This window comes from Anomaloglossus baeobatrachus, chromosome 4, assembly GCF_048569485.1.
Source record: "Anomaloglossus baeobatrachus isolate aAnoBae1 chromosome 4, aAnoBae1.hap1, whole genome shotgun sequence".
In the NCBI taxonomy this organism is placed as follows: Eukaryota; Metazoa; Chordata; class Amphibia; order Anura; family Aromobatidae; genus Anomaloglossus; species Anomaloglossus baeobatrachus.
The window spans coordinates 386,674,608-386,700,128 of record NC_134356.1 but is presented as its reverse complement, the minus strand read 5'-3'; the positions used below and the strand labels follow the sequence as shown (position 1 = coordinate 386,700,128).

At 44.5% G+C, this 25,521-nt stretch overlaps 1 long non-coding RNA gene across 1 annotated transcript in view; it reads left to right on the top strand.

The window, feature by feature from the left end:
* Positions 1 to 9,276, top strand: part of LOC142303661 (uncharacterized) — a 152,878-nt gene extending 143,602 nt beyond the window's left edge. The window contains exon 6 of the long non-coding RNA XR_012753047.1: positions 6,635 to 9,276. This is a non-coding gene — a long non-coding RNA (uncharacterized LOC142303661). The remainder of the gene's footprint in view (positions 1 to 6,634) is intronic.
* The last annotated feature ends 16,245 nt before the right edge of the window (positions 9,277 to 25,521 follow it).

Below are 25,521 nucleotides of genomic sequence, written 5' to 3'. Positions count from 1 at the left end.
GCATTGGTATAATCGCAAGTAGGATATATTCCTCTATATTGAGGGAGGGGAAAAACCTGTGCCTCCAATATGCCCTGCCTAGCAATGGGGCTTTAAGCACCCTACATTGATTGGTGCCCCCATTCCATGGTGGCTGTTCCTTCTGAACCCTGTCTACCTTGGATATACCCTCCACCAACCTCTATAAAGTGCAAAGTGCAAAGTGCAATTGAATAAAATACACACTTAAACATGCATGCACACCAGAAAAGGGAATTCACAAAACCTTGCATTTAATGATCCCTGGTAAAGGTGTAGTAACCCAAACTAGTTTTCACATTCAGACATTCAGGGATAATTATTCATAGAATAGCCCTACGGTAAATACCAGAGCAATAGCAAAGTATATCTGATCAAAATATAACTGGGGTACTTCACAGTTAGATGGTAGTCCACCTGGGCTACAGGGAGAGTCCATACAAAGGAGTGCGTTCCCACAGTTGGTACCGGGAGATTGAACGACAAAAATTCCCAACCCGTTTCCCCCCACTTGTTACTAGGGTTCATCCGGGGAATCGAGTGTGGCTACTAGGGGCCAGGATACTCCCCGGTTATACATAATGCCGCCCCGTGCTGATCATCAATTTGCTGCAGTGTGCCTGGGCAACAATGTCCCATTAGGCATAGTCCCGGGTCAAAATTGTTGACCCCGAATCAGGACTGGTGTATGCAAGGCATCAGCAGCAGTAGCAACAGTAGCCTCAAAAGCCATGACAAAGGTGTCACAGACTGCAATAATGCAAGATCAATGCAGCACACTGAAAACAACATCATCGCCTAGTCTACACAGTCTGCGACTGGGTTGGAAAAGTCATTGTAGATCCATAGTTTGTTCATCTTGATGAAAGTTAGGCAACCTTCGCATTCAGGGCACAACCAGATGCATTTATCTGTCAGAACATCACTAGCAGCACTGAAGACACGTTCTAAGAGAACGCTGGCTGCTGGGCATGACAAAATCTCCAAGGAGCGAATGGTGAGCTCAATACATTTTTCCATATTTGAAAAACAAAATGCAAAAGTATCAAAATACTCCTGATGGCATTGATATTGAGGTCTACATACTCCTGCACCATCAATCACTGTGTTCTCTGTTCTGCTGGTGCAAGGAATGGATTAAAAAATGTGTGCCACAACTCAGAGAAATTGCTTCTGTCACTTTAACTGCTGCTGCTAATGTTTCCGTGATGACAACACAATGTTACCAGGCTGGGTAGTCTAGGACAGTGATGCACATTGGGTGCCTCAGTGCTGTCTTACGGAAAACCACTCTTAAGTTTATTGTTAAGTCAAGGGCTGTGAACAGCATAAGTGAGCATACAGTGACCGTACCTTCTGCAGCAGCACATCCAGGTCGAGCAGCACATCCAGGTCGGGATAGTGCTCTAGAAATTGCTGTACAACCAGGTAGAGGACATGAGGCATGCAAAGCACGTGTATGAGGTTGTCCCGATGTTGGGGCACAACCCTTTTTGCAAACATTTCACACACGCCCTTCCCTAGATCCAGGTTCAGTGGAGACAGCCATTGTTAAAAATCGGCCTGGATAGCTGTGCACAACTCTGCAGCTGTGTAACTGCATTCTCCAATGCATTTTAATTTCAATACTGCTTGATTGTTATGAGCCCTGGCTGCACAGTACAGAGGTGAGGGGGATTCTCTTTACACTGCTGGAACATGTGTCACATTAAGGGAGATGTTGAGGGTGCAGCAGGTGGAGGACCTAGAGGAAGTGGAGAAGGCAGAAGCAGTGGAGGAAGTGGTAGATACAGAGTTTGGTCCTACAAGTCTTGGGGATGCCTGTTGCATGCACATATGCTGATTCATGCATGTAGTAATCAAATCAATGAAATTTCTGCCTTTACTGAGTTGTTTTTTTAAAGCTGGCCACAGATAGAGTTGTAGCTGAGGATTCAGTGATTGTCATGGTTACATCACTCCATGTCTGTGCGGGAGGCCGCAAAGTAAACTTACATTCCACCTCTTCTACCTCCACCTCCTCTGCTGAGCGACTCAGTTGCGCGACCCTGGGTTCACACCAAGGTGGATCTAGAACCTCATCGTCATCCTCTATCATCTCACTCCTTGCCCTGACAGTCACCCTCCTGGTTTTCTTGCCATGACACACTCACACACAAAAATGATTCTAATTACCTCTCCACACTCATGTGGCATCCTCTTTTTGCTCTATATGTGGTACCTAAAAGGGCGGAAGCTAATGCTGGCACGCACGTTGCTGTATGATGTCACTGCAATGTGCACACCAACGTCAGCTCTCGACCACTAACTTCACATATCACAATACATTTCAAGTGAATGTGTATTCAAAGATTTACATTCAGTTGAAACCGGTAGGCCCACGGTCTTCGGTACCGGACTGGGGCACTACGTCTTGCAGGTCTGCTGCTGTGTGCCTTCCTGCAAGCTTTGCACTATGCAATCTGCACTGTGACAGTGTTTGTTTTTTTGTCAACTCAGATCAGTAATAATCAGCTGGCAACAGAGTGGTGTCAGTATACCATGCAGGAGACAAGTGATGTCCCAAATAGGGGCAGCGCTAGTCCTCTGCATGCTTGGTATTCTGACAGCACTCTGTTGCCAGATGATTATTGCTGATCTGAGGTGATAACACAGCGGATGCTGTCACTTTCCAGATAATACAGTACACAGCTTGCAAAGAGGGACACAGCAAAAACGAGCAATGCCCTTGAAATGAACGTCACTGATGGTGCTTCATTTCAGGGAGGGTGCATTGACCGCAGCCTCAGCCCCCTGCTCTGATGATGCTTAATTTGAGTATCCCAGCATGCATAGGATTCTCAAATGAAGCAACATCACATAGAAAACAGAAAAAAATAGAATAGAAATTAGATAGTGTTGTTAGAGAACGGTAGGGACTTTTTAATACCAGAATATTAGAAAATAGCTTAGATTATAGCAGATAATATATAGGAATCTAGTATGAAATTTAGATTTACTTCGAAACCACCTTTTTAAATATAACAAAAATGATGCAAAGTTTTTTTTCTCACTTTTCATTACATCACTTGATAAAATGGTGCCATTCAAAAGTATAACTCCTCCCACAAATTACAAGTCGTCAGATGGTAATGTCAATGGGAAAAAAACCCAGTTATGGCTCTTAAGGCCGCTTTATACGCAGTGACATCGCTAGCGATGTCACTAGCAATTGCACCCGCCCCTGTCGATTGTGCATCATGGGCAAATCGCTGCCTGTGGCGAACAATATCGCCGGTACGTGTCACATCAACTTACATTCTTAACGACGTCGCTGTGGTCGGCGAACAACCTCTTTTTTAAGGGGGAGGTGCGTGTGGCGTCACACTGATGTCACACAGTGGCCCACCAATAGAAACAGAGGGTCGGAGAGCAGCCACATTAACGACACTCCCACCTCATTGCCGGAGGACGTAGGAACGCTGTTGTTCGTCGTTCCTGGGGCGTCACACACAGCGATGTGTGCTGCCTCAGGAATGACGAACAACCTGCATCCAGAACGAGCAACGATATTTGGGAAATAAATGATGTGTCAACTGTAAACAATTTTGGGCACTTTTCGGATCGTTAGCAGTCGCTGGTAAGTGTCACACACAATGACGATGCTAACGAGGCTGGATGTGCGTTACAAATTTCGTGACCCCAGCGATATCTCATTAGCGATGTCGCTGTGTGTAAAGCTGCCTTTAGCTGCCCCCATCGGTTGTGCATCACGGGCAAATCGCTGCCCGTGGCGCACAACATCGCTAGTCCCCGTCACACTACTTACCTGTCTAGCGACGTTGCTATGACCAGCGAACCGCCTCCTGTCTAAGGGGGCAGTTCGTTTGGCATCATAGCGACGTCCCTAAGCGGCTGCCCAATAGAAGCGGAGGGGAGGAGATGAGCGAGACGAACATTCTGCTCACCTCCTTCCCTCCTCATTGCTGGTGGACGCAGGTAAGGAGATGTTCCTCGTTCCTGCGGTGTCACACATAGCGATGTGTGCTGCTGCAGGAACCACGAACAACATCATACCTCCAGCAGCAACGATATTTGGGAATAAAGCAGCGGATCAACAAGCAACAATATGGTGAGTATTATTGCTCGTTAACGGTCGCTCCTGCGTGTCACACGCAGCGACGTCACTTACGAGGCCAGATGTGCGTGACCCCATTGACATCTCTTTAGCGATGTCGTTGCATGTAAAGCAGCTTTTAGACAAGGAAAAAAACGAAAGTTCAAAAACAGAAAATTGCCTGGTCGGTAAGGAATTAATAAAACCTGATATGGTATAACTTCTTATTTTTCCAAACATATAGCTACAGTTAGGTCCAGAAATATTTGGACAGTGACACAAGTTTTGTTATTTTAGCTGTTTACAAAAACATGTTCAGAAATACAATTATATATATAATATGGGCTGAAAGTGCACACTCCCAGCTGCAATATGAGAGTTTTCACATCCAAATCGGAGAAAGGGTTTAGGAATCATAGCTCTGTAATGCATAGCCTCCTCTTTTTCAAGGGACCAAAAGTAATTGGACAAGGGACTCTAAGGGCTGCAATTAACTCTGAAGGCGTCTCCCTTGTTAACCTGTAATCAATTAAGTAGTTAAAAGGTCTGGGGTTGATTACAGGTGTGTGGTTTTGCATTTGGAAGCTGTTGCTGTGACCAGACAACATGCGGTCTAAGGAACTCTCAATTGAGGTGAAGCAGAACATCCTGAGGCTGAAAAAAAAGAAAAAATCCATCAGAGAGATAGCAGACATGCTTGGAGTAGCAAAATCAACAGTCGGGTACATTCTGAGAAAAAAGGAATTGACTGGTGAGCTTGGGAACTCAAAAAAGCCTGGGCGTCCACGGATGACAACAGTGGTGGATGATCGCCGCATACTTTCTTTGGTGAAGAAGAACCCGTTCACAACATCAACTGAAGTCCAGAACACTCTCAGTGAAGTAGGTGTATCTGTCTCTAAGTCAACAGTAAAGAGAAGACTCCATGAAAGTAAATACAAAGGGTTCACATCTAGATGCAAACCATTCATCAATTCCAAAAATAGACAGGCCAGAGTTAAATTTGCTGAAAAACACCTCATGAAGCCAGCTCAGTTCTGGAAAAGTATTCTATGGACAGATGAGACAAAGATCAACCTGTACCAGAATGATGGGAAGAAAAAAGTTTGGAGAAGAAAGGGAACGGCACATGATCCAAGGCACACCACATCCTCTGTAAAACATGGTGGAGGCAACGTGATGGCATGGGCATGCATGGCTTTCAATGGCACTGGGTCACTTGTGTTTATTGATGACATAACAGCAGACAAGAGTAGCCGGATGAATTCTGAAGTGTACCGGGATATACTTTCAGCCCAGATTCAGCCAAATGCCGCAAAGTTGATCGGACGGCGCTTCATAGTACAGATGGACAATGACCCCAAGCATACAGCCAAAGCTACCCAGGAGTTCATGAGTGCAAAAAAGTGGAACATTCTGCAATGGCCAAGTCAATCACCAGATCTTAACCCAATTGAGCATGCATTTCACTTGCTCAAATCCAGACTTAAGACGGAAAGACCCACAAACAAGCAAGACCTGAAGGCTGCAGCTGTAAAGGCCTGGCAAAGCATAAAGAAGGAGGAAACCCAGTGTTTGGTGATGTCCATGGGTTCCAGACTTAAGGCAGTGATTGCGTCCAAAGGATTCGCAACAAAATATTGAAAATAAAAATATTTTGTTTGGGTTTGGTTTATTTGTCCAATTACTTTTGACCTCCTAAAATGTGGAGTGTTTGTAAAGAAATGTGTACAATTCCTACAATTTCTATCAGATATTTTTGTTCAAACCTTCAAATTAAACATTACAATCTGCACTTGAATTCTGTTGTAGAGGTTTCATTTCAAATCCAATGTGGTGGCATGCAGAGCCCAACTCGCGAAAATTGTGTCACTGTCCAAATATTTCTGGACCTAAGTGTATATCAGGGTGTTTGTTTTCTTGCTAATTGAGATAGCATCTGGGTCACGTCGGTAGTGATGCACATCCGGCACCGTTATCGACATCGCAGCGTGTAACACAAATGAGCGACGATCAATGAGCACAAAAATGTGAAAAATCACTGCCCATTGACACATCGCTCATTTCCTTAATATCGTTGCTGCTGTCTGTACAATGTTGTTCGTCGGTCGTGTGGCAGCACACGTCGCTATGTGTGACGCCGCAGGAACGACGAACATCTCGTTACCTGTGTCCCGCCGGCAAAGCTGAAGAAAGGAGGTGGGCGGGATGTTACGTCCCGCTCATCTCTGCCCCTCCGCTTCTATTGGCTGGCTGCTCGGTGACGTTGCGGTGACGTCACGGTGACATCGCTGTGATGCCGAACGCACTTCCCCTTGAGGGAGGGATTGTTCAAAGTTCACAGCGACGTCGCTGCACAGGTATGTTCATGTGATGCTGCCGTAGCGATAATGTTCACCACATATCGTTACAATGACGGGGGCGGGTGCAATCGCATGCGACATCACTAGCAATCGCTAGCAATGTCGCACCGTGTAAAGCACCCTTTAGAATTTACATGGAAATTTGCTTCTTTTTCAGTATAACTAGAAGAGAAGACTTGAAAATTGATCTGGTCTTCCTGTGGTTTGACTGCCTGTGAGATAGGAGGTCCGAGAAAGAACTCTCTCATTTCATAAAACCATCAAGACAAAAGAACAGTTACAGAGAGACAGAGACGACCCTGGAGAGTGGAGATTGTTGGGACTAAATTAGAGGTTAATGCCTTACAATTGGCTGGATCGGATAATGTAGTGCTCGACTGTATGGAGTAACACACTGTGGATGTGATTGAAGCAAAGACTTGACCAGGGGAATTGTTTGATTTCTATTTAGTGTTTATTTAGTTTGGTTCAGCATTTAAGAATAACGTCTCTCACATAAGTTTTAAAACTATTCTACATCTTGTGCTTGTTAGTGTAACAGTAACCAATATGCAGTCTGCCACTGTATTCACAGTTGTGTTCCTTAAAAGTTAATCTGTTTAATTCATTTGTTCTGTGACAGGATAGATTACAGTTAAAAATTGAATACGGATCACAAACACATGAGGATGAAACATTCTGTACTGTACTTAAAAATTATTTCATCAAACAGCAAAAACACTTTTTCAGCAATTTTTACATTAATACAAAATGTTCAAAAGGAAAAGGTGAAGAATGATCACAGGATAATCTGACTTAGAAGAAAGGCCATTATTTTCAGTTAAATTTAATAGTAAGCATTTATCCACTACCATAAAGAAGAATAATAAATTCCCCATTTTGCTTGATGTAGAATAATTTTGCATGTATTTGTCACAAATGCTTACTAAACTACTTTCTTTTCTTTCACAGTTTTCTACTTCTGTGAAATAAAATCTAACTTTAAAAAAAATGGAGACTCATCAAATTGTTACCCTATTTCCAGCCAACTCCATCAAAGTGAGAGGTGCTTGGTCAGGGAGGGGCATGCCAGATTTATCAAATGTTCTTTCATTAATTATGTCAGAAATGTATTTTTGGTGAGGTGGACAGAGGCATACTCCATTAAGAACATATCCCAAATCCACTAAGTGGCATGTGCATCTTAATGAATATGATGCATCCTACTCCACCAAACCCCCAATTTTAAGGTTGGTGTGTACAATGCCAGTGTTAATAAATCAGCCTAATTGCCTTCCTGAATCAAACCATAAAATACAGTGATAGAATGGTGTCCAGCACAAGAAGAAAGGCATTCTCTGGGTAAGATTTCCATGTGATTTTATTTAAACATGACTAATACCGATATTTTTCCCCTGTTTAGGAACTGTCTGTTATCCACTTTGTATATACTAAGTACACATGGAATAAAATCACATGAAAATCTTACCTGGAGAATGCCTTTCTTCCTGTGCTGGACACCATTCTATGATTGTTTGAGGCTGCCCGGTTTTTGGTCCGTGACACGGTGAAGAGGCAAGGAGATCTGAAGTGGGTGATCTGAATTTTGTATTATTTATAAAATACAGTGGACCACTATCACATCATTCCATGTTTCAAATCCACTCTTGATTGTGGCTGAAAATAATGCAACACACACAACAGAAGACTCTGAAAGAGAAAAGTAAATGTGGCCTTTAACCACCTGCTTTTTCATATTTGGCAAAGCTTTGTTTGACACTATGAATAGAAAGTACATTAGATATAGATATAAGTAATACATATTAAAGAAACATTCAAAACTATAAATGGCATCTGTAGTGGAAAGAAAATTAATGGTGGCAACAATATGAAATGTCAATAGTTCAACATGAAGTAGCCAGGTTTGCTTACATAAACAATCATAATAATAATAATAATAATAATAATTTTATTCATTTATATCATGTGGCAATCATACCACAGAATGTGTCTGTCAAATGCCAGCTGTTTCCAAACTAAAAGGCCTTAGGGTTTAAGGTACCAATACTAAAGGGTTAAGGCAACAAACTCATGGCCAATGAGAATGGTAAAAAACTATTGACGAGAAACAATAAGCAGGAATTCTCCCCTGCAAAATGATTTATATATCCATGTAGCTCTTTAAAAGACATGTCCAGCAATAGCTTTACATGGCCATTTTACTCCTCTATTACTTAGAAATTTGAATTGATATACAAATGGCTATGGTAGATCTGAAGCCTCTGGCACTCCAGCTCTATTTATCACCCAATGTAAAATCCTCCTGATTTACTTACAGCCTGTATGCTGTGGGACTTTAGGCAAAGGAGCCATCAGTCAAGCAGAAGACGCCAATGTTGGAGGCGGAAAAGAGCTGGAGTGACAGAGGAAATATAGCTACTGCCTCTTTATTGCATATCAAAAAACTGTTGGCTACTCAGTAATGCTAGAACAGACTGTCTAAATAAAAATATTTCTGGATTTGTCTTTGAACGTACAATACACACATATAAGTATTTTGGGATGTAAAATATTTTTGACAGATTGCCTATTAAAAAAGAGAACATGACAGCAGACAACAGAACAACAACTTGTTACCATCAAATACACATGTGGGGATTGGGTCTTGGCGGAGGAAATACTTTTGGTTGCAAGAGATTAGTGTACTTTTAAATTTTTATTTGTAAAAGTCTATATATTTCTTCAGAAAGTTATGATAACATCATTATAATGTAAAATTTCAATTTGTGTATTTATTTATTTTTATAAAATATGAAATTAAATACATAGAACTGAAAAATGGCAGATGTGCATTGTTTCAAGATGATTGTTCTAAACTATTTTTTATTTTCCTGCTTTGTACTTTGTACTTTAATTTTATATGGAATCTTCTCATCTCACTCAGCCGTGTTTAATAAACTGAACTCGCCATAGTAAATCAAGTTATTTCAAGCAGAAAAAAAAAGATAAAACGTTTTCTATTGAAACTACTCCCTAAAAAGGAAATCTGTTTTGGGCATAAATCTGTTTGGTTATAGTGTATTTGCTTTATTACGCACTTGCACAAATGGATAACCATAGATTTTCATGTCAAATCTGTCCCATGACATGGCAGCAAATGCCTTTGATGTCAGATCATCTGGAAGAGAGGAGCTAAATGCCAGTACAGTTTATTTTGGATTTCTATGTGCCATGCTTTTGTTCTAGCACACTAAATAAAGCAGACACAACAAATGAGCGCCTCCGAGTCCACACACCGGCCATTAATTTATTTTACAAATTAATTCTTGCTCAAAACAAACCATGCACACACAGTTCGCAGTGTTTTAGAACGTGACTTAGATTTCACATACATCAGTGCTGTAGACTCAAGCTGAAAGAAGGATTTGAAAATGATCCAGTTCCTGAAATAATCGGCTAGCTGTGTGGTTATCCTCAAACATGTCTAATAAGCAATTACTGTTCTATGGGCTATTCCTAGTATCTGGATAGCTCAGAGTATCAGTGGTTTCTGTCAACATACCTCACCTTAAAAAGCTTAATTTGCATTTTCACAGAAATCTTCCAGAGAAATGTCCTAAAATTCAGTTAGATTCGGAGATTAAATAGAGTTCATGAACTTGAAATGATATGTCAGTACTGCATGCTGAAACACATTAGCAGTATTCATCAAATGGTCATTCCCAGAAGGGAAGGTAAATAATTTCTGTTAAAGAACACTTATCATAAAAAATTATAGGTAGCTTGCAATAAAGATGTACAAACACATTTACATGTACTAAGCACAAAAGCTATTTCTTATGAATATATCTTCATTAGAGATGAGCGAACCGGTCCCGGTTCGGCTCGAGGTTGGTTCGCCGAACGGAGGTCCCGTTCGAGTTCGGCTCGTCGAACGTTCGACGAACCGAACTCGAACTGCATAGGAAACAATGGCAGGCAATCACAAACACAGTAAAACACCTAGAAAACACCCTCAAAGGTGTCCAAAAGGTGACAAACAACTCCAACACATGGGAAAGTGACAAGGACATATACTCATGCGAAAACAAAACAGCTGGACAAGGAAAAAGAGGAGGACACACAGATATAGGCATGGCACGCCATTCTAAAATCATGTAAAACACCGCAAGGTGACTCCAAGCGTAGTCTCCCTTTTTTTCCAAAAATTGGGCCCCACACACACCCACCCATTCAGTGGCAGCAGTTGGGCCCCAGTTGTACAATTCACAGCTAGATTTGCATCAAGCACATTCAAAAATACGCCATTCTTATCCGTCCCCAGGATGACACAGGGGTAGGTAGCAAAGTCTTTCCTGATCCCAGCTCTGTTCATCTTGGCTTCTTTTAAAAACACATCAAGCAAGGGTTACTCCAAACGGAGTCTCCCTTTTTTTCCAAAAATTGGGCCCCACACACAACCACCCCTTCAGTGGCAGCAGTTGTGCCCCAGTTGTACACTTCACAGCTACATTTGCATCAAGCACATTCAAAAATACGCCATTCTTATCCGTCCCCAGGATGACACAGGGGTAGGTAGCAAAGTCTTTCCTGATCCCAGCTCTGTTCATCTTGGCTTCTTTTAAAAACACATCAAGCAAGGGTTACTCCAAGCGGAGTCTCCCTTTTTTCCAAAAATTGGGCCCCACACACACCCACCCCTTCAGTGGCAGCAGTTGTGCCCCAGTTGTACACTTCACAGCTACATTTGCATCAAGCACATTCAAAAATACGCCATTCTTATCCGTCCCCAGGATGACACAGGGGTAGGTAGCAAAGTCTTTCCTGATCCCAGCTCTGTTCATCTTGGCTTCTTTTAAAAACACAGCAAGCAAGGGTTACTCCAAGCGGAGTCTCCCTTTTTTACAAAAATTGGGCCACACAGACACCTACCCCATCAGTGGCAGCACTTGTGCCCTAGTTGTACACTTCACAGCTACATTTGAATCAAGCACATTCAAAAATACGCCATTCTTATCCGTCCCCAGGATGACACAGGGGTAGGTAGCAAAGTCTTTCCTGATCCCAGCTCTGTTCATCTTGGCTTCTTTTAAAAACACAGCAAGCAAGGGTTACTCCAAGCGGAGTCTCCCTTTTTTCCAAAAATTGGGCCACACAGACACCCACCCCATCAGTGGCAGCACTTGGGCCCTAGTTGTACACTTCACAGCTACATTTGCATCAAGCACATTCAAAAATACGCCATTCTTATCCGTCCCCAGAATGACACAGGGGTAGGTAGCAAAGTCTTTCCTGATCCCAGCTCTGTTCATCTTGGCTTCTTTTAAAAACACAGCAAGCAAGGGTTACTCCAAGCGGAGTCTCCCTTTTTTCCAAAAATTGGGCCCCACACACACCCACCCCTTCAGTGGCAGCAGTTGTGCCCCAGTTGTACACTTCACAGCTACATTTGCATCAAGCACATTCAAAAATACGCCATTCTTATCCGTCCCCAGGTTGACACAGGGGTAGGTAGCAAAGTCTTTCCTGATCCCAGCTCTATTCATCTTGGCTTCTTTTAAAAACACAGCAAGCAAGGGTTACTCCAAGCGGAGTCTCCCTTTTTTCCAAAAATTGGGCCACACAGACACCTACCCCATCAGTGGCAGCACTTGGGCCCTAGTTGTACACTTCACCGCTACATTTGCATCAAGCACATTCAAAAATACGCCATTCTTATCCGTCCCCAGGATGACACAGGGGTAGGTAGCAAAGTCTTTCCTGATCCCAGCTCTGTTCATCTTGGCTTCTTTTAAAAACACAGCAAGCAAGGGTTACTCCAAGCGGAGTCTCCCTTTTTTCCAAAAATTGGGCCACACAGACACCTACCCCATCAGTGGCAGCACTTGTGCCCTAGTTGTACACTTCACAGCTACATTTGCATCAAGCACATTCAAAAATACGCCATTCTTATCCGTCCCCAGGATGACACAGGGGTAGGTAGCAAAGTCTTTCCTGATCCCAGCTCTGTTCATCTTGGCTTCTTTTAAAAACACAGCAAGCAAGGGTTACTCCAAGCGGAGTCTCCCTTTTTTCCAAAAATTGGGCCACACAGACACCCACCCCATCAGTGGCAGCACTTGGGCCCTAGTTGTCCACTTCACAGCTACATTTGCATCAAGCACATTCAAAAATACGCCATTCTTATCCGTCCCCAGGATGACACAGGGGTAGGTAGCAAAGTCTTTCCTGATCCCAGCTCTGTTCATCTTGGCTTCTTTTAAAAACACAGCAAGCAAGGGTTACTCCAAGCGGAGTCTCCCTTTTTTCCAAAAATTGGGCCCCACACACACCCACCCCTTCAGTGGCAGCAGTTGTGCCCCAGTTGTACACTTCACAGCTACATTTGCATCAAGCACATTCAAAAATACGCCATTCTTATCCGTCCCCAGGATGACACAGGGGTAGGTAGCAAAGTCTTTCCTGATCCCAGCTCTGTTCATCTTGGCTTCTTTTAAAAACACAGCAAGCAAGGGTTACTCCAAGCGGAGTCTCCTTTTTTTCCAAAAATTGGGCCACACAGACACCCACCCCATCAGTGGCAGCACTTGGGCCCTAGTTGTACACTTCACAGCTACATTTGCATCAAGCACATTCAAAAATACGCCATTCTTATCCGTCCCCAGGATGACACAGGGGTAGGTAGCAAAGTCTTTCCTGATCCCAGCTCTGTTCATCTTGGCTTCTTTTAAAAACACAGCAAGCAAGGGTTACTCCAAGCGGAGTCTCCCTTTTTTCCAAAAATTGGGCCCCACACACACCCACCCCTTCAGTGGCAGCAGTTGTGCCCCTGTTGTACACTTCACAGCTACATTTGCATCAAGCACATTCAAAAATACGCCATTCTTATCCGTCCCCAGGATGACACAGGGGTAGGTAGCAAAGTCTTTCCTGATCCCAGCTCTGTTCATCTTGGCTTCTTTTAAAAACACAGCAAGCAAGGGTTACTCCAAGCGGAGTCTCCCTTTTTTCCAAAAATTGGGCCACACAGACACCCACCCCATCAGTGGCAGCACTTGGGCCCTAGTTGCAAACAGGATGTTTTGATTTGCATCAAGCACATTCAAAAATACGCCATTCTTATCCGTCCCCAGGATGACACAGGGGTAGGTAGCAAAGTCTTTCCTGATCCCAGCTCTGTTCATCTTGGCTTCTTTTAAAAACACAGCAAGCAAGGGTTACTCCAAGCGGAGTCTCCCTTTTTTCCAAAAATTGGGCCACACAGACACCTACCCCATCAGTGGCAGCACTTGTGCCTTAGTTGTACACTTCACAGCTACATTTGCATCAAGCACATTCAAAAATACGCCATTCTTATCCGTCCCCAGGATGACACAGGGGTAGGTAGCAAAGTCTTTCCTGATCCCAGCTCTGTTCATCTTGGCTTCTTTTAAAAATACAGCAAGCAAGGGTTACTCCAAGCGGAGTCTCCCTTTTTTCCAAAAATTGGGCCACACAGACACCCACCCCATCAGTGGCAGCACTTGGGCCCTAGTTGCAAACAGGATGTTTTGATTTGCATCAAGCACATTCAAAAATACGCCATTCTTATCCGTCCCCAGGATGACACAAGGGTAGGTAGCAAAGTCTTTCCTGATCCCAGCTCTGTTCATCTTGGCTTCTTTTAAAAACACAGCAAGCAAGGGTTACTCCAAGCGGAGTCTCCCTTTTTTCCAAAAATTGGGCCACACAGACACCCACCCCATCAGTGGCAGGACTTGGGCCCTAGTTGCAAACAGGATGTTTTGATTTGCATCAAGCACATTCCAAATCAACAAGCATTTACTCTCCCCAGGATGACACAGGGGTAGTAAATTCCTTCTGGATCCATGACTTGTTCATTTTGATGAACGTCAGTCTGTCCACATTGTCACTGGACAGACGCGTGCGCTTATCTGTCAGCACACACCCAGCAGCACTGAATACACGTTCAGAGACAACTCTGGCAGCTGGACACGACAAAATCTCCAAGGCGTAAGTTGCGAGCTCTGGCCATTTTTCTAGGTTTGAAGCCCAAAAGGAGCAAGGCTCCAGTTGCACAGTCATGGCATCGATGTTCATTTGGAGATACTCCTGTATCATCCTCTCCAGCCGTTGAGTATGTGTCAGACTTGTTGTCTCTGGTGGCCTTGCAAAAGAGGGTCTAAAAAAATTATGAAAAGATTCCATAAAATTGCTGTTACCGGCACCAGATACGGTCCTACTGGTACGGGTAGACTGTTGAAGATGACGAGACCGTCCCATGTTTGTCAAGTTACAACTGGGAGATTCCCTCCCTGCACCTGCACGGTTGTTTGGTGGAAAAGCCGATCTAAGATCGAGTAACAGCTTCTGCTGATACTCCTGCATACGTGCGTCCCTTTCTATGGCTGGAATTATGTCACAAAATTTGGACTTGTACCGGGGATCTAATAGTGTGGCAATCCAGTAGTCATCATCACTTCTAATTTTGACAATACGACTGTCATGTTGGAGGTAGTGCAACAAAAAGGCACTCATGTGTCTTGCGCAGCCATGCGGACCAAGTCCACGCTGTGTTTGTGGCATGGAGGTGCTACCCGTTCTTTCTTCCTCTGACATCTCCCCCCAACCTCTTTCAACTGAAATTTGACCAAGGTCTCCCTCATCCGCTGAGTCTTCCATGTCCATGGACAGTTCGTCCTCCATTTCTTCATGTTCTCCTGCACCTTGCTCAACATTTCGCCTGCTACTATGCGCCCTTGTCGATCCCTGTCCCACATGGTCCCATGCCTGCTGCATTGATGATGAATGTCTGGACCTTGGTGATGTTGTTGTCCCTTGCGCATATGAATCCTCCTGTAGTTCCTCCCCTTCATGTTGTCCCACCCCCTGACTCCGAATAGTGTTTAGCGTGTGCTCCAGCATGTAAATGACTGGAATCGTCATGCTGATAATGGCATTGTCAGCGCTAAACATATTCGTCGTCATGTCGAAACTGTGCAGAAGGGTGCATAGGTCCTTGATCTGAGACCACTCCATCAGGGTGATCTGCCCCACCTCTGCATCTCGTTGTCCCAGGCTATACGTCATGACGTATTGCACCAGGGCTCTGCAGTGCTGCCACAGTCGCTGTAACATGTGGAGAGTTGAATTCCAGCGTGTCGCCACATCGCATTTCAGGCGATGAACCGGCAGGCCGAAAGACTTCTGGAGCGATGCAAGTCGCTCTGCTGCGGCGCTTGAACGGCGGAAGTGAGCTGACAGTTTTCGTGCCCTGTTCAGAAGGCCATCTAGGCCGGGATAGTGTGTTAAAAATTGCTGGACGACAAGGTTCAACACATGAGCCATACAAGGTACGTGTGTCACCTTGCCCAGGCGAAGTGCCGCACCCAGGTTTGCAGCATTGTCGCACACGGCCTTACCAGGCTGCAGGTTGAGTGGAGACAACCATTTATTAAACTCGGACCGCAGAGCTGACCACAACTCCTCAGCTGTGTGACTCTTATTCCCAAGACATGTCAAGCTAAAGACCGCCTGATGCCGTTGCGCTCTGCTGCCAGCATAGTAATGAGGCGTGCGTGATTCCTTCTGCGCAGTGAGAACGCTGGTGGCCTGACCAGGCAGGCTTGGGGCGGAGGTGGAGGACCCAGATGAGGTGGAGGATGCAGAAGCTGTGGCGGAACTTGGACAGACAGAGGATTGACACACAAGTCGTGGGGACGGCAAGACTTGTGCAGCAGACCCTTCACCATCTATCACCATAGTTACCCAGTGGCCAGTCAGCGACATGTAACGTCCCTGTCCATGCTTACTGGTCCAAGTATCGGTGGTGAAATGCACCCGTTCACACACAGAGTTTCTCAAGGAAGCGGTGATGTTGTGTGCGACATGCTGGTGTAGCGCGGGCACACCTTTCTTAGAGAAGTAGTGGCGACTAGGCATCTGGTACTGGGGCACAGCGACAGACATAAGGTCTCTAAAATCCTGTGTGTCCACTAGGCGGAAAGGCAGCATTTCGGTAGCCAACAGCTTACAGAGGGATAGAGTCAACCTCTTAGCTTTGTCATGGGTCGGAGGAAGTGGCCTTTTATTTGACCACATCTGAGGGACAGAGATCTGGCTGCTGTGTGTAGACGGTGTTGAGTAGGGTGTCCCTGGAAAAATGCAGGTTTGTGAGGAAAGTGCAGGCGGAGACATGATGTTGCCTTCATCCAACGTTGGTGCTATCGATGTCTGAGAGAGCTGTACACACTCACTTGTTTCCCCTTCCAAACCAACTGACGACCTTACAAGCAAACTGCCTGTTGCGGTTACAGTGGTGGAAGTTTTGCATGGAAAAACAGGTGTGACAGCTGTCCCCACAGTCCTAGAAGATGAAGAGCGCGCGGATGCACTGGAAGGGGCGGGCGGTGGCTGGTTCGCTCCGCTAGGCCGCATTGCATCACGGTGAGTTTCCCACCGGGACCTATGATATTTATTCATGTGACGATTCATGGAAGAAGTTGTCAAACTGCTGAGGTTTTGACCTCTACTAAGAGAACCATGACAAATTTTACAGATCACATGATTTGGGCGATCTTTTTCTATGTCAAAAAAGGACCAGGCTAGGCAAGGCTTAGAGGCCATGCAACCTGTTGATGCACCCCGAATAATGCTCATAGGCAGAGTGGTGGCTGAGGATGCAGTTGTAGACGTGCTACCAGTGCTCCGACTCTGTCCAGGAAGGCGCAAGGTAACTTCGTCGTCGGTTGCATCCTCCTCCACTGCCTCTGTTGACCTCCTCGAGTGCGTGACTGGGGGTTGACAGTAGGTGGGATCTAGAACTTCATCATCAATTGTTGTGTTTGCACTCCCCTCCCCCTCAGACTGAGCCTCTTCTTGCCCTGACCGAATATTTAAGTTGTCATCCCAATCGGGTATCTGCGTCTCATCTTCATCAGTATGTTCCTCATTGTCTATAACCACAGGTGTTACAGTTTGTGACAAAGGGTCAACATTATGCTCAGAAACTTGGTCCTCACGGCCTGAATCAGAGTCACAAAGGTTCTGGGCATCACTGCAGACCATTTCCTGTTCTGTACTCACTGTAGCTTGGGAGCAGACCTCTGATTCCCAGGCTATAGTGTGACTGAACAGCTCTGCAGACTCAGCCATCTCAGTTCCACCATACTGTGCAGGGCTGATGGAGACTTCAGAGCTGGGAGAAATCAAGTGTGATTGGGATGACAACTCAGAGGACTGGTGTTTTTTGGATGCGGTACTTGAAGTGGCTGAGAGGGCACTTGTTGGACCACTTGAGATCCATTCAAGCATTTTCCTTTTTTGCCCATCATCTACCTTTCTTCCTGTTGTTCGTGTCCGTAAAAAAGGGAGCACATCGGATTGTCCACGGTAAGTAGTAGACATCTTACTTTTGCTGGTAGATGGTCTATCTTCAGCAAATGATAATGGAGCTTTGCCACCTTCCCCACAGACAAAACCTTTTTTGCCTTTTCCACCACGCCTCTTCCCCTTTCCACCAGCATCTGTCATTTTGCCACTCATGTTGATTGCGACAAGATTGTGGACTGAAAATCTGGTAGTAAAAATTGAGAGGTGGTGAAGATTGCAGTGGTGGTCTAGCTTTATTAACAGCAGAATAATAAAGAATAAATATCCCTGACAATGCAACTTAGTTATAATGAGTTGGAGTGTGCAACGCAGGCAGATGCGCTCTGCAAATGTCTTGGCACTAGTGGGACTATAGCAAAGTCCAATAGCCACGTATAGGATGCCACTAGGTACACTGAGTGTTTGCTAGTATAATGGCTTAGTTATAATGAGTTGGAGTGTGCAACGCAGGCAGATGCGCTCTGCAAATGTCTTGGCACTAGTGGGACTATAGCAAAGTCCAATAGCCACGTATAGGATGCCACTAGGTACACTGAGTGTTTGCTAGTATAATGGCTTAGTTATAATGAGTTGGAGTGTGCAACGCAGGCAGATGCGCTCTGCAAATGTCTTGGCACTAGTGGGACTATAGCAAAGTCCAATAGCCACGTATAGGATGCCACTAGGTACACTGAGTGTTTGCTAGTATAATGGCTTAGTTATAATGAGTTGGAGTGTGCAACGCAGGCAGATGCGCTCTGCAAATGTCTTGGCACTAGTGGGACTATAGCAAAGTCCAATAGCCACGTATAGGATGCCACTAGGTACACTGAGTGTTTGCTAGTATAATGGCTTAGTTATAATGAGTTGGAGTGTGCAACGCAGGCAGATGCGCTCTGCAAATGTCTTGGCACTAGTGGGACTATAGCAAAGTCCAATAGCCACGTATAGGATGCCACTAGGTACACTGAGTGTTTGCTAGTATAATGGCTTAGTTATAATGAGTTGGAGTGTGCAACGCAGGCAGATGCGCTCTGCAAATGTCTTGGCACTAGTGGGACTATAGCAAAGTCCAATAGCCACGTATAGGATGCCACTAGGTACACTGAGTGTTTGCTAGTATAATGGCTTAGTTATAATTAGTTGGAGTGTGCAACGCAGGCAGATGCGCTCTGCAAATGTCTTGGCACTAGTGGGACTATAGCAAAGTCCAATAGCCACGTATAGGATGCCACTAGGTACACTGAGTGTTTGCTAGTATAATGGCTTAGTTATAATGAGTTGGAGTGTGCAACGCAGGCAGATGCGCTCTGCAAATGTCTTGGCACTAGTGGGACTATAGCAAAGTCCAATAGCCACGTATAGGATGCCACTAGGTACACTGAGTGTTTGCTAGTATAATGGCTTAGTTATAATGAGTTGGAGTGTGCAACGCAGGCAGATGCGCTCTGCAAATGTCTTGGCACTAGTGGGACTATAGCAAAGTCCAATAGCCACGTATAGGATGCCACTAGGTACACTGAGTGTTTGCTAGTATAATGGCTTAGTTATAATGAGTTGGAGTGTGCAACGCAGGCAGATGCGCTCTGCAAATGTCTTGGCACTAGTGGGACTATAGCAAAGTCCAATAGCCACGTATAGGATGCCACTAGGTACACTGAGTGTTTGCTAGTATAATGGCTTAGTTATAATGAGTTGGAGTGTGCAACGCAGGCAGATGCGCTCTGCAAATGTCTTGGCACTAGTGGGACTATAGCAAAGTCCAATAGCCACGTATAGGATGCCACTAGGTACACTGAGTGTTTGCTAGTATAATGGCTTAGTTATAATGAGTTGGAGTGTGCAACGCAGGCAGATGCGCTCTGCAAATGTCTTGGCACTAGTGGGACTATAGCAAAGTCCAATAGCCACGTATAGGATGCCACTAGGTACACTGAGTGTTTGCTAGTATAATGGCTTAGTTATAATTAGTTGGAGTGTGCAACGCAGGCAGATGCGCTCTGCAAATGTCTTGGCACTAGTGGGACTATAGCAAAGTCCAATAGCCACGTATAGGATGCCACTAGGTACACTGAGTGTTTGCTAGTATAATGGCTTAGTTATAATGAGTTGGAGTGTGCAACGCAGGCAGATGCGCTCTGCAAATGTCTTGGCACTAGTGGGACTATAGCAAAGTCCAATAGCCACGTATAGGATGCCACTAGGTACACTGAGTGTTTGCTAGTATAATGGCTTAGTTATAATTAGTTGGAGTGTGCAACGCAGGCAGATGCGCTCTGCAAATGTCTTGGCACTAGTGGGACTATAGCAAAGTCCAATAGCCACGTATAGGATGCCACTAGGTACACTGAGTGTTTGCTAGTATAATGGCTTAGTTATAATGAGTTGGAGTGTGCAACGCAGGCAGATGCGCTCTGCAAATGTCTTGGCACTAGTGGGACTATAGCAAAGTCCAATAGCCACGTATAGGATGCCACTAGGTACACTGAGTGTTTGCTAGTATAATGGCTTAGTTATAATTAGTTGGAGTGTGCAACGCAGGCAGATGCGCTCTGCAAATGTCTTGGCACTAGTGGGACTATAGCAAAGTCCAATAGCCACGTATAGGATGCCACTAGGTACACTGAGTGTTTGCTAGTATAATGGCTTAGTTATAATGAGTTGGAGTGTGCAACGCAGGCAGATGCGCTCTGCAAATGTCTTGGCACTAGTGGGACTATAGCAAAGTCCAATAGCCACGTATAGGATGCCACTAGGTACACTGAGTGTTTGCTAGTATAATGGCTTAGTTATAATTAGTTGGAGTGTGCAACGCAGGCAGATGCGCTCTGCAAATGTCTTGGCACTAGTGGGACTATAGCAAAGTCCAATAGCCACGTATAGGATGCCACTAGGTACACTGAGTGTTTGCTAGTATAATGGCTTAGTTATAATGAGTTGGAGTGTGCAACGCAGGCAGATGCGCTCTGCAAATGTCTTGGCACTAGTGGGACTATAGCAAAGTCCAATAGCCACGTATAGGATGCCACTAGGTACACTGAGTGTTTGCTAGTATAATGGCTTAGTTATAATTAGTTGGAGTGTGCAGAGGACAAGAGGGTACAGTGGCAGGATTGTGGTGCTCTGGGTAGAGGAATGGAAGCCTGCCTTTCTATTCCCTCCTAATGGTGAAATGCAGGGAGGAAATCCCTGACCTTGGCTACACAGACGCTGTTGCTGTTTGCCGGACCTGTCACCTATGGCTCTCTGACCCTGCCGGTTTGAGCCCTTAAAAGGACTGCTATAAAGTGCTCTCCCTATGCTGTCTAACGCTGTGTATGCAGCGCATACAGCTGTATCGGCTATAGGACTCAGGAGGACGGAGCTGCGACAGTGATGTCTGACAGCAAAGACGCAGAAGGCAGATAATGGCGTCCTGGAAGAAAATGTCCGGTTTTATAATGCAGGGACATGTGACATGGACATCCTATCACACATGCCGTTGCTTCTCTGGCTCAAAGTCCACTTAGCTGTGTGTGTGTCTGGGATTGGCTGACATGCTGGCCCGCCCCACAAGACGCGCGCGCTTAGGGAAGGAAGACAAGAAAAAAAAAAAAAAAAATGGCGATCGCCATTATAGAAACAGCAGTGATCTGAAGGCGCTGTTCACGCACACTATACACTGAAATGTCATAATAGTGTGATTCACAGAGTGACTTACACTATTACAGCAGAAACCAAGCTAGGATTTTGCTGTTTTTTTGCTGCTAGAACCGTTCTCGAACGTTTCTAGAACTATCGAGCTTTTGCAAAAAGCTCGAGTTCTAGTTCGATCTAGAACATGCCCCAAAATCACTCGAGCCTAGAACTGGAGAACCACGAACCACGAACCGCGCTCAACTCTAATCTTCATACATACCAAAACTTTCAAAAATTATTTAAATCTTCGAAGCATTACAAGGTTTTATGGATAAAATTCAGGGCAATTTATATTTCATCTTTGAAACTCATTATAGAACTTTGCAAATGACTTAAAGTACTTTCCCATTGCTGCTCCAGTACTATCATGCAGACCCACTGACATAGAATTTCTGCCTGAAATCCTCCAGAAAATTGTTCACAATATATAGAAATATATTTAAAGGGTAACCTATCAGACAGAAATTAGAAAGGTCACTTTAGTGTAGAATAAACATTTGAAAGTCATATATTTTATGTCAAGATGTGATTGGCACTGATGCATCTGCTCTGTGCCAGTCATTGCACTGGTTGCCTATCCGAAACAGAGTCCAATATAATCTTATCACTCTGACCCACAAATCTCTCCACAGTTCCGCACTGCCCTACATACATCTCCTCCCTCATCTCTGGCTATCACCCCACCCGTGCGCTCCGTTCTGCTACTGACCTAAGATTGACATCCTTAATAATTCAAACCTCCCACTCTCGTCTTCAAGATTTCTCATGAGCTGCGCCTATGCTCTGGAACACACTACCAAAAACAATTTGATTAATTCCCAACATCCACACCTTTAAGCGGGCCCTAAAAACACATTTCTTTAGACTACCTTATCTCCTCACCGCCCTGATCTAATCTAGCCCCTTTCTGCCCTTCATAAAATTTACTTCCAAATCCTGTCCCCCTTATCTTATGGTGGCATTCATCTTCATGTACTTTTTTACAGATTGTATGTATAAATTTTGACTGGCGACCGGTCCACGCAGCTGGTTTTGAATCCCCTATTAAATTGATGGCTGGGCCATATATGACAAGGTTTTCTCCTGCACATTCACCTTTTGTGCCCTCATTTCCTCATAGACTTTAAGCTTACGAGCAGGGCCCTCACGCCTCTTGGTATCAGAATTTTGTTATTTTGTATTGTCTCATACTGTCTGTACATGTCCCTTCTGAATTGTAAAGCGCTGTGGAATATGTTGTCGCTATATAAATACAAATTATTATTATTTTTATTGATTAAGGTTAAGGAGTAAAATTAATACCTTGCAATATCTGCTGGGTTATAAATAGAGTCAGGTGAAAAATTCATGGTTACATATATATCATGATGATAAGCATGGATTAAATGAATAATCACTGGACATTCGCTAGACAATACAGAGAAAAGAGAAGAAAAGGCGAATAAAGTCCATATAATTTTATGCAAAAGTGTTTATTATGACAATATTTATATGAACGATAATTCATTTAGGAGCAGCAGATGGAAGCATATAATAAAAATCAGTGGTGAACAATAGTCAAAGCCTGCAGAGTATCACGCTAATACTAATCAGTAAGACAAAAACACAGCATAGGGACTAATGTGCATACATGAACATTCAGACAGTAGCATAACAGTTATACACATCCAAAGAATTATTGCAAAACCACCAATGTGGGGCAAAAAGATCTTTTAATATAAAATATAATATATAATATATAATACCCAATACAAGCTCATATGAATGCAAGAATTGTATAGCCAGTCACATATGGTGGAGAAGCAAAACACTTTGGATATCAGATATATTTATCAGCATACAACATAAGCCAGAGTCATATTGCAAAGTCAATACAGTGTGATCATATATTTGTTTATAACAAAAGTCACTGCCTGGAGAAAAATAGACAATGTACTAGCCACCAGCCACATATAGTGGAAAAGCAAAATACTTCGGATATCAGGTATATTTATCAGCATATGACAGAAGCCACAATCATAATGCAAAGTCAATACAGTGCGATCGTATGTTTGTTTGTTACAAAAGTCACTGCCTTAGGAGAAAAGCATATGATGTTGCCCTTAGCAGAGAATTCATATATATCCCTCATGCACTGAACAGCTGAGCGGTAGCAGGGGGCCCAATAAAGACTTACCAAAAAATTTAGCCCTTACAAAGATAGTGAAATAATTAAAGCGAAAATGTAGCAATAATCATACCAGGGCAGCTGATCAGACACGTGGCAGGAACGCTGCAGGAGACAGCCCGACGGCCGTTTCGAAAACCTTCGTCACGGGGCAGTGATAAGGTAAGAAAGCACCTGGTTTATATGGGTTATAAATAGAGATGAGCCACCCCCCAAGTGTTCGAGTTCGATTCGGTTCATCGAACGGCGGGTGCGTTAGTCGAACGTTCGACGAACATTCGACGAACACCTTCGAACCCCATTGAAAACAATGGAAGGTAAACACAAACACATGCAAACACATAGAAAACACCTTCTAAGGTGTCCAAAAGGTGACAAAAAACTCACAAGACACCACAAACACATGCAAGAGTGACAAGTACATATAATCATGCTGAAAGAAAAGAGCTGGACGAGTAAAAGGAGGCAAAGACACAGATATAGGAGTATCTGCAAGTGAACATCGATGCCATGACTGTGCAATTTGAGCCTTGCTCATTTTGGGCTTCCAATCTTAAAAAATGGCCTGAGCTCGCCTCTTACGCCTTGGGGATCTTGTCGTGTCCTGCAGCCAACGTTCTCTCGGAACGTGTATTCAGTGCTGCTGGAGGTGGGCTGACAGATAAGCGCACGCGTCTGTCCAGTGACAATGTGGACAGACTAACGTTCATCAAGATGACCAAGTCATGGATCTGCAAGGACTTTTCTACCCCTGTGCCATCCTGGGGAGACAAAAGGCTTGTGGATTTTTGAATGTGCTTCGTGAAAATAACCATTTTAAGTTTGCAACTGTGGGAAAATTGATGCCACTTAAGTGGTGTCTGTGCCCAAATTTGGTGAATTAATTTCCGCCATAGAATGGGACGCATGTACACAGGAGTATCAGCAGAGGCTGTTACACAATCTTACATCAGCTTTTCCATTAAACACCAGTAGTGCACAGAATGAATCTCACCACTTTGTCATGGCTAGGAGGAAATGGTCTTTTATTTGTCCACATCTGATGGACCGAGGGCTGGCTGCTGTGCAGAGACGGCGTTGAGTAGGGTGTCCCTGCAGAGTTGCAAATTTGGTCATATTCAAAATGAGTGGAAAAAGGCCAGATGTTGGTGGAAAGCCGAACAGGCTTGTTGGAAATGGAAAAAAAGTTTGTGTCCGTGGGGTTGGTAGTAAAGCCACAGTAACATCTGCTGAATAAACACCATATGTTACAGGGCGACTGGCAGATTAGGATAAGGTGGTATATATCCCAATCGCCAGTCGGGCTGCAACGTGCTCCCAGATGAAAAAGGAGATGCTGGCAACCCGAAGGTTAGGCGGAGGATACAGAGCTGGGTGGCTCTGAAACTAATAGGAGCCTGACCCGAGTTACACGACACTTCGATCAGGAGACTGTGAACCCGGTCCACACACCAAGCCTATAAACTCCCTGTTAACAACATAGGGGCCCTGGGGTGCTCTATCCGTGTGCGTAAGGGACACACCTGTGGACAGCAGGCGCAGCAGCAGCCCAGTTAATGCCACTTGGCTGCACTAGAAGGACTGGTAATATAGGAACTTGCCGTAACCGTGCCGCGTTATCAAGTGTGGTGGTGTCCAGCACCGACGCCCTATCCCTGCCTACCTCTGTCCTAAAGCCGCAATGGATTCAACACATGGAGGAGTGCTCTGTCTGAGCATAATAGAAGACTGCACAACTCCATATTGTCTCCAGCCCCTTTAATAACCTGGGTCCGCCCCAACCCAGGGTGGACCACAATGCACCTCCAAGAGCCAATAGCAGAGTGCCACGTCATCAGTGACATAACCAA